We start from the raw sequence: 10,351 nt of genomic DNA, 5'->3' as shown, positions 1-10,351 counted from the left end.
ACATCAGCTGGCTAATGGAGGCGAGGGAGCATTTGTCACATTAATCACTTCACCACACCCAAATTTTTCATGCCCGTCAGATGGGGAAATCAAACCGGTGACATTCCAATCACAAGCTACTTCTCCAACCTCTACAGACCTGCTACAGCCAGGATGCATGTTATAGTTATAGTTGTTTTTTGTCACGTGTGAGGAGACTGTATTGACTTACATGAGGAATTACTGTAACCTCAGAACAATCCTGCTTTATTAGTTATTCCTAGTTACTACTAGGGTCTTATTTCTGGCCATCATTTCTAGTGGTGAAATTGGGAATGTAGATCCATCACAAAAAAAGATGTCATACACTTAAAACAAAACATCTCAGTATCTTTTCTGTTTGTATTGAATTATTTTGCACCCCACTAATGTCTTTATTTGACCTTTATTTAACCCACTCAAAATCATTAAGGGGAAATTCTTATTCATAATGACATGAATGTGAGCAAAGGTTCTGCAGAGTTGTTCAATAATGAAGTTCTTATCTGGTGAAGGGAGAAACACGAGTGGTCAGATGCCAGACAGGTTAAAGAATACTTGATTCCTCTATCTGTGGTTATTTTCATTCCACATATAGGCCCAAAATCCAGACCCGTGGACAGATGCCAGAGTGACGGGGCTGCCATATAGTCAGGCATCCCGGTTCAGTGCTTAGCTCGAAGGCATCTCGGCAGTGCCAGTGTAGCTAAAGGACCCACGACTTTATCTGGAGGTTAAACCAAAAGGGAACACGTGGACCTGAAATTTTTTCAATAATCTTTCACTTCACAGGAAAATTAAGCACATGACAGCAACATGTCAAAGAAAACCATGACAAAGTTTTAACACAATAGTCTTTTAATTAACGTTGGCCAACTTTGGGTTTGTTTGAAACAAGTTTCTCCCAGGTGGAAGGGTGAGTCCACTGCTCTGTGACTACATGAACAGATGGGAATAATAAAAGTACACACACAAACAGGCATGTATTCAAACACAATAATGGCTCAGGGAGCACATGAGCAAGCAAGTGGCAACCTTAGAGTGTGAAGTTCTCAGATTAGTTTGTTTTTGAGGATGTTTGTCAGTGTTTCAGACATTCACTGACGCAAGCTGCCTGTTCACCAGCCTCTTAGTTTAGTTCACCTCCTGTCTGTCCGTGTGCAGTCACTTGAACTGAAGCCTAATTTAATGATCACACAATAGAGTGTCATGCAGCCCCAGCACATGTGAGAAGGGCTTTTGTTAAAGTTTCCAGACAGCTTTTCTAGAATAGCAGAGGAAGCAGATGCAGGCCCTTTCAAATGTTTCACAATATCGCTATGCTTACCACTGTCCCCTCTTACTCACACTGAACAGAGGTGTTGCCACAGTATCAGTGACAGATGCTGATTTCAGTTTATTTGCCCCCCACCCCCTTTGTAATATATAACACTCACACTGCGCCATCACCAAAAGCTGTTGCTTGGTCCGGGTGTGAGGAAACGTCATCCTCGTGCTAGTGCTGTTAATAAGCTTGACAGTTACAGATAAAACAGCCAGTATAAGTGAGAATGCTATGTTCACAAATATAGTCTTCACAGAAACTGCAGCATCCATTAGCACAACGATAAAACCATTTTAGAAATGTGGCTATGCAAATTCCTTTCAATTAGGCCCGACACAGTTCATAGAAAAAAAAGGTAGTTGGTAGCAGTGGAGGTGACCTTGCAGAAATTTAAGCTATTGCATGCAAGTCTCTGACCCAGTGACTTCAAATCTTTTCCAGAAATGAAAGAGTTGTTATTTTCTTTTAGGAGCTATTCACTCTTTTTTTCCTCTGCTGTGTCTCTGACATCCAGCAAGTTTTTCTGTCTGTTCTTTCTTTGTCTAACAACCCTGCTTACTAGGCTCTCCTGCAGGGCCCAACATGCTTTGCCAGGAGTACACTCATTATTTATGCAACTGAAAATGTACCAAAACAACATGAAATTGCTATTGCATCTGTAACAACTATAAATCACTTCTAAATGGGGCTACTAAACAAATGAGGTTTTCTTTCTAATGCTATGAACGTACCGTGCTGTGTAGTTAGACCCTGTTAATCCTGCTGTACGTGGGAAAAAAAATGGTTGTAACATTCAACAAAGAGGCCTATGATGTAACATAAGGATGTTCTGGTAGGGACTATTCAGCAAAACTTCCCCTGCGCACAACAGGACGAACAGAAAACTAGTTGCCAGAGGATGAGTGGGAGGAAAGAGAGAATAGAGAAGAGGCATGCAGAAGAGAGATAGCTAAACTGAAAAGCATGAATAGGGAGCTCAAAGACTTCACAGGACAGATTCCTGGAAGCTTTGCTTCTGTAAGAGTTGAGAGACCTTTTCTGACTGTCATTTGTTGGCCCTCTGTTACTTGTGAAAAGTGCAAGCTAGTCAAAGTATTGTTAGTGCCAGGTCCAAGTCTAGTCTGCCACCCTCACCAATCAGTCCTCATTTCCCCAGGCGCCTCTCTGTCTCCTCGGGCGAATGGCTCAGTTTGTACGCCACTTGTTCCGTGTCCTCCCTTTTCTGAAGAGGGGAGATCAACAGACAGAGGTGATGAAATGAGAGCAGTCTTTTGTTGTGGCTGAGGAGGAAAGGGAGTGTTGTCTGACACCCCCCAGCCACAGGCCCCCTCTGGCAGGCAAATCTGAAAAGTGGAGTGAACAGACACAATAAAAGGCCTGTGCAGAGCCAGAATAGTGTGTTCTAGGCTAAGACAAAGAGGTTCAGGACAGTGTGTGACCTATAGTTAATGACACACGTACAGATGACACTGCTCTGTGTGTTTTGAACATACAAAGACAGGTAGGTTTTCTACGGGCTCCATATCACTGGGTCACAGTCATTTTTGAGTCTGATAGGATTTGAATCTACACTGAACGAAGCAAACGCTCCACCTATCCAATCACTGCCAAAGTCCAGCTGACTTTAACTAAGACCTGCCTGCCTGTTACTGTTATTATGTCTGTCAAACTTTATTTTCTTGCACAGGACATGTGCAGTTTACATATGATAACAGTGGAAGCTTCACCATGTGTTCTTAGTGGTTCTTTGATTTCACAGGGTGGACATTAACAGGTTATTGCAGTTAAGACTTGCAGCTGAGTTACAATAATACTGTTGCTGGCATATTTCCTTGTAACGGTCTGGCTGGCTAAACATCATTAGCTCCATGAACTGTTAAGAATTCTTTTTTGTCCGACTGGCTCCAGAACTGGCTCCAATGCAATGTGGGAATACGTGTTACATATAGACGGATGGATGTCTTATGTAACACATATCACCCACTTGAGTGTCATTCATTCTTTCAATTTATATTCTTAACTGTCCTTTATTTCAGAATTAACTTGCATCCTCACACTGTTATATTATCAAACAGGGTGAATTTAAATGTAATGACATTTCAAAAAGAAAATAATTTACACTTATGTTTGTAGAAGAATCTTATCCAAATTATGTGTAATATTAACATTTCTGTGAGGGAATTTTGAGATTGACACTTTTCATGCATCTTGATGGCCCTCATGCCTTGCAATGCCTGCCTCCAGGAAGTCAGTCAGTGCATGTAGAATACCTAATGTCTTTGTATGAAGATGGATCTTCCAAATGATATTTATTTCACAGATATGTGTCCATGTTTATTCTTGTCTAATGACTGTGTCACTGTAAAGTGTACGATACTTACATGAAATTGCAGGACAACTTTCCCTTCGCCAACTGAATCCGCCTGAATCCGCTGCTTTGTTGACATTTACTCAGTGCTTGTTGCTAAAATCATTGCAATGACATTATCAGGCAAGCGCAAACACAACTGAACCCAGTCTGTATAGCTCTGTCTTTTTTTTTTGGTTTTGAAAAAAACTCAAGAAGACTCAAAAAAGACCAAAAGCCCCAAACTTACACACCACGTTGGCATGTGGCGAAATCCAAGGCTTGACAGACCTGCCATGCCTACACTAGCTCCAGTATGACTGGACAGTCGCTGTTCTGGTGAAGGATTTGGCAAACAGTTAAGGTGACAATAAGGCACTGCCACCTGCTCCTTTAGAAATGCTGTTCCCTCATGCTGCCATACAAAGGGATCTTTAGAGGGAGAGTAGCTGAGAACAATTCTCGGACATACTCATTTAGGAACTTAATTTAGAACTGAACGTTATAGAGCTAAAGCGGGAAGAACCACAGAGCAAAGTTAGCTTATATTTGGTTTCTGGGGCATCACTTAGTTTTTTTTTGTGTGTGTCTCTTAGAAACCATCCACATTGACTCTGCCAGTAAAGATGTCTGAGATACAAGCTACTGGTACTTTATACTATATGTGTGCAAGACCAAAGAGAGCTCTCCCATGTCCATTATACAGAAAATTGTCAGGAAACACAATGGTTATTTTAGCCTTTCTCCTTCCTCCCATCAATCTGTGCAACCGGTTGATAAACTGTGGCTAATTCAGAGGACAATATATTAGCTCAGTACAATAACTGTAGTGCAGCTGAAGGCGTCCGTGGGTCTGTTGCTCACACTGAGGAATGCAACCATTTTTGATAGCATGAAGCAGAAGAAAGAATAAAAAAGCAATTGCAATTGGTTGGTGTTAAAAGAGGTCTTGGTGCTTAAATGTGACATCTTTAACTGTGTGTGTGTGTGTGTGTGTGTGTGTGTCTGAGGGGGTATCTTCTTGAGTTTACTTTCCAAACCTGCACATACTGCCACCTGTCATTAACAACCAGATTAGACTGTGATGACAAGCATCTATTTACAGACTCATCCTCCCACGCAGCACTTACTCCTGCTATTCCATCAGAGAGGAGGATGTAGTTCATGATGTCATTACTGTGCATAATGTAGGCCTGGATATCAACCACATGCTGAGGTTTCAAGCAAAGATCATAATCCCTCTCATGTTTGCTGTGGGACTCCCAAGGTGAAGGGGTCTGTCTGTGTTTAGCCTGCCCAAAGATTGAGCTTCTTCAATGGGCTACAGGCCTCTGACAGTCTCCCTGTGACTCTGGGATCAGCAGGTTACAAGAGATTACATGGCCACATAGAAGGAAATGTACTCTGTGCTTGAGAACATAAGGTTTCGGATTTGTTTTAGCAGACACGTGTAATGGCTTAGATTAACAATAACGAATACAGTTCAAAATGCATCATATACTCATAGCTCTCATTCAAGCTGATGAATCTTCAGGGTTGCAAATACATAGACATAGACAGAACTAATCCCAGCAGGTGAAATATCTAGCATGACTAAGGGGAGAACATGTGTACTCTCATTAGTCATGAATCTTTTCTGTGGTTTTCTTGTGCATATTTCAGGGCGCGGGTGTGTTTTATCTGTGCTGCTTTGACATAGCCGTGCCTGACAGATGCTTAAATGTGTCATGTCTCATGATGACACCGAGATGGAGAGAAAGGATACGGTAGCCTCCATCGAAAGCCTCCATTGTTTCCTGTGACCCTAGCTCAGTCATTTGTGTCTTTCTGAGCCATGGGAAAGTCCTGAAAAACCTCAGTCACTTACAAGTGAAGTGTTTCACGAGTAATGGATCATTGTGTGGTTCGTAAATGTCTGTTAGACATCAACAGCATGTAGCTCATTGCTCATTTTATGTTTTATATAGAACTGTAAAAGAGAAACTGCAATCTAAGTGCTAGTCAATATCTCCTGTATACCCAAATGTCAGTGGGACATGTACCAGTGTGAGAATCATCTTTTCCGGGTTTAGAAATTCATTTTTTGATCGGAGCTACGTTTTCTTTAACTTTATGCATGAACCACAAGCAACACATTTCTGTCCATCCATCCATCCATCATATATCACTGCTTATCTTTTGCAGGGTCACGGGGGGAGGTTAGAGCCTATCCCAGCTGACTTTGGGCTAGATGCGCGTTACACCTCAACAGTTCACCCATTCACCACAAGGCTAATGTAGAGACAAACAACCATTTGTGCTCACATTCATCGTGCTGCCCAAGCAAAGTATTTGTCAGATGAAATTGTTACAGCTTGGTTTAAGGTACCTTCAGCAAGTGACACTTTTTAAATTTCAGTGAGGTAATACACAACAGAGAGCAAGGCAACTCTTCATTGTATGCATTCAGTGCATTCATCAGTGGTCCAGGTGCACCTGAAATTCAACAAATGAGTAAAACTTTAAACACTCATCGTCTCTCTTATGTTCACACTTTGTCTCTATATACTTCTTCCTCTTGTCTGTCTTTTCATTGATCTTCTCTCCATCTCCTCACTTCACAACCAGAGGCTCCATGAGGTGGTGTGATTGACAGGCCTGTGCTGTGTCTCCACTGGAAAATATCCCTCCTACCTCTCTCGTTGCCAGGGTGACAGATGGGTTTCCTCTGCTGAAACACTCCGTCTCCATCTCTGTCACCTCAGATTGGTGAACGAACGGGAGAGGGGAGGGGTAGGTGAGATTCAGTCAATCCTACGCTTCCCATGACAAATGACAGTGATATAGACAAACAGTGCGCAGTGAGTGTTCGTTTACGTTTGCAGTGTCTGCGACGGTGTCTCATTGTCTATCGCACTGTGCTCAACACCAATCTTTGGTTGGAGCAGGAGCTGACAAAGAAAAGCAGGCTGGTGCCTGTGAGGGCCTGTCCATGATTCACAGCCATAATATTCCTCCACTCTGTCACACAAGGTGCTTAAGCACAGTGTTCTGGCTGCCTGCTTTATGAAATGTAGTACTCTTTGATTCAAAAACAACTAGAACAGGTCAAAAAATAGCCTGGGGGAAGCTACTTCCAGCTGAAGTGAATCAAATTTTTTGTATGTCTCTTCTTTCTTGCTTTTTTCTGCTGGGCTTTCTCCTTGTCACGAAGCATCAGCTCTAACAGTGTTGCTATTAGCACAGCTCATCATTCACACAGGCAGTGCCCATGGCACAATTGGGCCAATGCCAAGTGAGATGGATGACTTCATCCATTGTGCTTGTCGCCAATCCAATCAGGCTCCCAGACACCAATGTGGAATCTTGGACATGATTAGCGTTGAGCCCATGACATCATCCTTCAGCCAGTTTCCCTACGGAGGCACTGACATCATCCAGCATGAGTCGATTATTAGAGTCGCTGGTGTCTAATAATCTGTTTTAGTGTCTTCACTAGTAATGATTACAGGCCCTCACTCAGTCCTGAAAGAATCTGGGCATTTATCACACTGAAGCAGGTGTGAAAAATGACTCATACTTTGACTACTGTCTATGTGCTGTTCCAAATTTTAATGCACCAGGCATTAACACTCACACATGCATGTGTGAACCTGTATGAAACAAGCACAATCTATTATGTTCTTTTTGATCCAATTTAAGCCAGCCTATGCTGTCCTGCTATCTGACCTGAGTCTATACAACTATCTTTGCTGATGTTTATGGCCGTTAGTGTACGCCTGCGTGCTAATGCCCATATGCAATCCAGATTTCCTCTGGGACAATAATGGGATAATGAGGCACCATATACAATAAAAGATGAAGCTGATCCAATTTGATCTGCTCCTATCCAATCTCATCTCATCCCATGGGTAAAATTTCTTAATTCACCTGTAGCAGAAGTAGACAAATGTTGAGTTTTCTCTCAGTATGTGACTTTTGGGTTTGAAAGCTATAGTTCATTGTAATGAGGTTTACCTTTATAGGGCAGGCAAACACTGAAACCTCCCTAATGTGACAGGGACCTTTACAGAAAGATGTGGCCTAAACTTACTTCCTCTCTCCTGCCTCTCCATTTCAGTAATCTAAACACTGCTGAGTCTCTGCTCCCATGTCTTGTGACCACCTGCCGGCAGTCCATCATTCACATGTACACACACATGCATGTTTATGAGAGCTGTCTGAGAATAATGGAGTGCGACTTTACCATGTTGGACCATATCCACAACTCTTCTGTTGGATTTCTGCAGCAGCATTAATGGAGCCCTACAACATCTTACTACCGTAGATTTTTGTTTGGAAACGGGATGATTTTGTGAAAATAAAGGAAAGAAATGAAAAAATAAAAGCTGGGGAAATGCTCACAAGTTTCCCTGACAAAAACATTTAGGTTGCAGAGGGAAGAAATCATCACTAAAAACCCCCACAAAGAACAGAAGAATTTTGTATTACTGGAATGTGAGAGCAAGAACACATACAAACTAACAAACACACTAATACAAATAACACACGTGCTCACAGCTCTAAGGGGTTGTGTCATCATCTCTGATTAAGACTGAACAGAGATGACACTCTGAAAGTCTGAAGCCTCCACACATGACCACAAAAAAAAAAAACATTTTCCTATATCATAATAATATTTTCAGGTTTATTGGCTATTGTAACTTTCATCTTTAATTCATCTCTTCTTCCCAGCTACCTTTATGTTGTTTCGTAGAGGTTTTTGTGGTAACTTTTCTACTCCCCCAAATTTCCATGGTGCTACATTTGCTGTGTGTTGTCATGTTGAGGTGATTTTACTTCCCTGTTGGGAGCCAGACGTGAGAGAAGAAGCTGACGAGGGAACAAGGTGAGATGCTGAGCCGTCTGCAGTGATAATGAAAGAAAAAACCAAAACAAAACAGGTGGACAAGCGTGCCTGTTGGATTAGTCATGAGGTTCTAGATACATGTACACACCCCTGGATCTCTGTCATGTGAGCGTACACACACAAAAATACCTGATACACAAACGCACATGCACAGCTGCACCCTGTCACATCTGACAGCAGTTCACCCATTTTGTTCAGGAGGTATGTGACATGTTTAATTATGGGTGGATAATGAACATCATTTCAGATGCTCAGACATAGTGAATGGTGTGTCACAGCATGAGGAGGACGCTTCGCTGGTTACACTCTATACACCCTGATGATCTCACACACACACACACACACACACACACACACGCATATTGTCTGCTAGCTATGTTCACAGACATGCTTTCTGCTCATCGCTCACAAGTGCTGATGAACAAAAAAAACAAAAGACAATAGAGACAGAAAATGTTCTCTAGGTTGTTGCATTAAAATAAATTGTCCCACTCTCGCCATGATCAGAGCAAATATACTTTTTGGTGCGTTTATGTTCTTAAAGGTGAAAGCAGCAAAATGGACACAGCTCAGATAAAATGAGATGAAATAAAAGGTAGCAGCACTCATGTTCAAACACTATTCCCCTGGTCTTGCTGCCACCCTCTGGGTTTTTGTCAGCATTCAAGAGTGACAGTAGGATAAAACGCATTGTCAAAGGTGAGGCATTGTGGGTTAATATCTTGCACATGAAATTCACCCCACATAGCACATTTCTACATGTGCACATCCTGTCTGTGGCTGTCTTGGTAGTTGCCAGTCAGCAGCACATTCATCATTAACTCTGACAGCACCCTATCAGAGCAAAAATGTGCTCTCTGCAGCGAAACTGCCTCAGTATTACAGTGCCACATGACAAGCACAGAGACATCCATACAGGTCCCACCTATACATGTACAACCTGCAGCAGGGAAAAATTAATGTGGCCTGATGGCTGAGATCCAAATGCCACATTGATTTAGAATGATTTAGATTATTCTGTCGACTCATGCAAAAAATACTGTACATTAAAGCCATTAAGCAAAAGGATGTAGAGGTTATAGCTTGCCATCCATAACATGTCTTCCTTTATATCACCAGAGGATCCCCATTCTGAGGATTATTATATGAAAGCGACATGTTGCACCATGAAGATCACTACAGCAGCGCTCCAAGTCATGGACAGCTGCAGAGAACTCTTCAGGGGCATTGAGTGGGTGTACGATTGTGATCCTCCAAGTACCATACATTATGCAAAGAGAGGAGCAATGAGAGTGCTGCTACAATATGACTCATGGACAGCACTGTCTGAGTTAGGATTATTTTGTCTATGTCTGTATCATCTTCACCATGCTGCAACACGTGCTCAGTACCCTGCTGTTATTTTAGCTACTGCACAGTGACTGGTTACCCCTCATGGGGACTAGTACAGGATTCAGGACCTAGATGCATTTTTGAACCAGTCGACATAACAAACTTCACATGACCTTGAACAAAACAACTTCAGACTGTGGTGCTGTGAGCTTTCGTTGTTGGCTGCCGCCAACCAAATGAATTGCAACCCGATGGAAACATTACATTCCTTTTTATCCTCCCAGGTTTTTAATTCTGTCTTTTCTTTCTTGTATTGTTCCCCTTTCTGTCTTTCACTTTCTCTAAGGTCTCGCTCTGCACTCCCTATTCTCACCCAGATGTCACTACAGCCAGCAGCAGTCCTGGCCTGCAGCACCTCTCACACCACACCCCTTTGGCAATT

This window comes from Scatophagus argus, chromosome 12, assembly GCF_020382885.2.
Source record: "Scatophagus argus isolate fScaArg1 chromosome 12, fScaArg1.pri, whole genome shotgun sequence".
NCBI classification, from domain to species: Eukaryota; Metazoa; Chordata; class Actinopteri; family Scatophagidae; genus Scatophagus; species Scatophagus argus.
Note: the sequence above shows the minus strand (reverse complement) of the source record.